This window comes from Anopheles arabiensis, assembly GCF_016920715.1.
Source record: "Anopheles arabiensis isolate DONGOLA chromosome X unlocalized genomic scaffold, AaraD3 X_pericentromeric_contig0022, whole genome shotgun sequence".
NCBI classification, from domain to species: domain Eukaryota; kingdom Metazoa; phylum Arthropoda; class Insecta; order Diptera; family Culicidae; genus Anopheles; species Anopheles arabiensis.
The window spans coordinates 40001-45000 of NW_024412100.1; positions in this window are offsets into that span (position 1 = coordinate 40001).

Here is a 5000-nt window from a genome sequence, read left to right on the forward strand (position 1 = left end):
TGGCTTTTCCACAGTTATCCAAGTAACTGTTTGGATGAGGATCTTGTAAATTATAGCTGTTATACTGAGCCTTATGCGGTTTCACTTTCTAGGAAGCTTGTACTTAGACATGCATGGCTTAACCTTTGAGACGAGCGTATATCACTGGTAGGATCAACCAGAATTCGAGTCAATTGCTTGAACACGAACTACACTCTTGATCACGCGAGGCGCAAGTCCCCGTGACCACCGAGATTTGTTCTGTGACGCCGGAGCGTCGTTGGCGCCACTCGATAGACTGCACAAGCAGACAACGTCGGATGCATTGCACATGGCTAGCGGATCTACTCTCTGCACTGCGTCGGGTGTTCCTACGTCTGTCTGGAGACATTGCTAGGCCAGTACGGCACTCTGCGCACTCTTGCTTGTCCTCTTCGAGCGACGGGCCTCTAAGCGGGGTTGTATTCCGGTACGACACATCGACTGGTACACATTGCACGCACTAACGATCTCTGCACTGAATGGAACTCATTCATAACCACCGTGACGGGAGACTTTGCTAGTACGCACGATACTCTGCGCATGTGCACATGTTTTACAACCCAACCAACTTAAGCACCTAGGGGAAGTTGTGATGCCATCTGAACACCCACCGACTGATGCATTGAACGGCTAAAGTTGACCTTCAATCCGAACTGGCACTTTGCGGCGTGGAGGCAGTTGCGCGACCACTCCTATCCCAAACCAACAAAGCATGGTGTATCCTAAGTGTTCGGTACAAGCACACCACGACGGGACACATTGAACGGTTCAGCGATCTCTCTGCACTAGTGGAAGAACTCCAACGTGATACGGGAGACATTGCTCTAAACCGAACGGCATCTCTGCGCGTTTACTTGACGCACCCCCAACTTGGTCAACTGTTGGACTTTTTCGTAATCACGGCGGGACACATTGAACGAGCTCTAACGGATCTCTGCACGCATGGAACATGGTGGCGGGAATCATTGCTAGAACCGAACGGCGCCTCTGCGCGATGTACAAAGCCCAACAGGAACCTCGTATCGGCTGCCGAGCCGGAGCTTGAACAACTTGGACTTTCACCTCTAATTTATATCAACTCACCACTCCCCGAGGGATCCGCAGAATTGCTTCTGGGTCCCGTATCGTTATTGCGATTCGTGTTTGCATTACACTACATTGAACTATTCCAACTTGTTTATCCGCATGGCGAACATTTGCTGCATAGAACATTTAAGTTCCACTTCGCTCTCCCCTACGTGGGTCTGAGCTTCGCTCTCAGGGAAAAAATATGCCACATTTGGTAGGGAGACCCGGTTTCATCACGCTTTGTGCCCTGCACCATATATACCCTCATAAATTTATTCATTGGATTAGATCCAAGGAACACCAGATCATGCACCACTACCCATAATAGCTCATCGAGCTTAGCGTGAATCCTTCGGGTTTCCCTAAGAAGTTCGATTGGTCTTGCAGAGTTTAAAGACAACGAAGCTTAGTTTCAAGCAATGGTTAATATACGCGTATTCAAAACCCTTAGCTGTTACAACTTTTTTACTAGAAACCATCACGACGAAGTCTTTGGGTCCGTAGACCCGTGATGTACTGCTCCAGGGAACGTTTTTATAGGGTGGAAGCTCAAAATCATAGGTTAAAATCATCGGCAGAGCCCACCAGACACCACTTTTGCTTCATTAGTTCGGACTATAGGCATACGACGATTTTTATCGCGGAGGGACGTATGACCCAAACGGGGGCTTAATGACCCACTGCCACTGCAAACCATGCTCCTACGACTAAATAGAGGTAAAAACTACGATTTGGTGCAATCTTCATGTTTGACCTCGTAGCAAGGTACCCTCCCTATAGTAGGCAATGAGCAAATGATCATAATCCCAGGAGGGCAAAAATGGGAACCCGAAAGGAAAGCGCTGTTGGCGCGCCTAAGCTACTGGCCCGTAGAGTAAAATGGTACCCCCAACAAAGTTGTCGATTGACATTCTGATTGCACTTTTATCATCTAGGGTGCGTTCCTTACACGTTTTGAGGGGTTTTAGCGAAAAACATGTTTTGAGCCACACGAGCTCTCCGGCCCGCTCGGTGCACATTTTTGAAAAAGCTAGGAGCTGCCCCTAGGTTCGGGGTGTCACAAAATATTGAAAAGTGGTCAAAAACCGCTATCCAGAATCGGATGTAGAATCATTAGACGAACTTAAAATTGTTCTACGACCAATGTCTGCGACGTTTAGTATTCAAGATATGGCCCGCCCTAGGTCTGACCTGGCATTTTCGTGAAAATTTAAAGCATGGCCATAGGGACGGGTAAAATAGCTATTTTGAAGCAAAAACCACCTCACTTTAAATGGCCATAACTTTTGAAAAACAAGAGCTAGGGTGCGTTCTCGACACGTTTTGAGGTGTTTTAGCGAAAAACATGTTTTGAGCCACACGAGCTCTCCGGCCCGTTCGGTGCACATTTTGAAAAAGCTAGGAGCTGCCCCTAGGTTCGGGGTGTCACAAAATATTGAAAAGTGGTCAAAAACCGCTATCCAGAATCGGATGTAGAATCATTAGACGAACTTAAAATTGTTCTACGACCAATGTCTGCGACGTTTAGTATTCAAGATATGGCCCGCCCTAGGTCTGACCTGGCATTTTCGTGAAAATTTAAAGCATGGCCATAGGGACGGGTAAAATAGCTATTTTGAAGCAAAAACCACCTCACTTTAAATGGCCATAACTTTTGAAAAACAAGAGCTAGGGTGCGTTCTCGACACGTTTTGAGGTGTTTTAGCGAAAAACATGTTTTGAGCCACACGAGCTCTCCGGCCCGATCGGTGCACATTTTTGAAAAAAGCTAGGAGCTGCCCCTAGGTTCGGGGTGTCACAAAATATTGAAAAGTGGTCAAAAACCGCTATCCAGAATCGGATGTAGAATCATTAGACGAACTTAAAATTGTTCTACAACCCCCAGTCCGACGCCTCGTATTCGAGATATAGCACTTTGTAGGTCTGACCGAGCAATTTTGTACTGAAATGTATGGCGGACATGTTATTCATTAAACAACATTAACTTGCATCGTGCCCTACTTCATCGGCACAGCTACTATCGACTATCTATTGTTGAAATGGATTGAGTTTGACCATTTTAGCTCTTTTCTTATGCCGTGCACCAACAGTGTGTACCGATCAGGGAAAGTACACTACGTACGCGTTCATGGATGTATATGTTGGTACAAGTTGCCGGTCGGAATAGCAGTGCACCAAAACTGTGTACCGATCAGGGAAAGTACAAGACGGAGGGCGCAGCCCGAGCGTACGCGTTCATAGATGTCCATGTTGGTACAACCTACATGTACGTACCTTGTTTTTGTATCAAAAGTTCCAATAAAGTGTTTGTATGCTTAAAATGCTTATCTCAACCGGTCACCTTTTGGCCTGCCCTTTTATAGACAGAAACCTAGAACGATACTCGCGATGTTTGTGTTTTTCCATTCGCCCGGGACGACGAAATGAGCTCTGTGCACATCGTGCAGAAAACTGTCTCCTCCTCGTATGTTTTGTCCCTCCACGCATATAATCACCCACATTTGTGTTCAACACGGACGGCGCAGCCCGAGCGAACGCGTTAATGTTTATGTTTGTGCACACTAAAGTTACAATCCTAGGATTTGGTTATTGCGTCGCAGTGCCCGACCGTCGCGGACACCATTCTTGGACAAAAGTCCAAGTACGTAGAGTACATTCCCTAGGTATGTGCCCGTTCGTGACTTTCGTTGCGTGCTTACAGACACGCTTGGGTATGTTTACCATACAAGGTTTACTAGGAAAACCTGGGAAGGACGCTTGCCCTCCCGTTGCGGACACCATTCTTGGAAAGAAGTCCTGCTACGTAGCGTTCTTTAATGTACTTGATCAGTTTGTATTGCATTTGCTTTGTGCAATTGACTTTTGCTAATGCTCACTAAGGGGTGTTCGTTTGCGATGTGTATGATAAGCAACTGTCTATTCTAACCAGCAGTTAAATAACACTTTTCACCCAAATCATAGGAACGTAGAGTACTTTCCCTGATCGGTACACAATTTTGGTGCACCTCTAACTTCGCCAGCACTTTATCGTTACGTTTTGTGCACAACCTTGGGACATGGTGTAAGTTTCATCATTGTTATGTTTGATTCGGTTTATTATGATTGAAAAATACGCTACGTCCTAGAAATCTGAACTCGAATACTTTTGCCACGTTGCGCAAAAAGCTACTGAGCAACTCCTAGCCGTTTACCGATTTAAAATTTAATTTTCGTTATTAGTTTTAAAAATACGCTAAGTCCCAAAAATCTGAACTCGAATACTTTTTCTATGTGCCGCCAAAAGCTACTGAGCAACGCCTAGGTTGGTACATTTTTGGTACATGGAGTGTATGCGTGCAGGCGTACTGCCGTGCTGGACCGGAAAATCGCACTTGCTACTAGAACGTAGAGTAATTCCCTAGATAGGTGCTTTTGCATGCCTCTGTTCGACGTCCATGCAACTTGGAACGTGCGACACACGTAGCTAGGCTTCTCCATACATATTCCCTAGGGTAGCACCAAATTGCACACTTTCAGGGGTATATTTTGGTACGGTGTACTGTGCATGGTACAAGTATCATTAGCTCGTGCAATTTATTTTGCATCAAGTTGCGATTGCTGGTGCGTCGAGATAGGAGTGTTTCGCGACTTTTGCCAAGCTTTGGTGCCATTTTGTGAATAATTAATGTTCTAGCCACAATAAACGTGCAACATAATGCCAATAACGAAAACGCCATTTTCAAGGGACTTCCAGTCAAAATGTTTGCAATCAGCGCTTTCCTGTCGAGTTCAGGATTTGGGACTGAGCGTTTTTTTCACGATCCAATCAAACGACCAGTTCGTGAATAAACAATTCATACAACAGTGCATCCCTTCAAAGTAGAAAAAGCCGAATGCTAGGGAGCTCCAGTCAAAAACGTTGTCATTGGCGC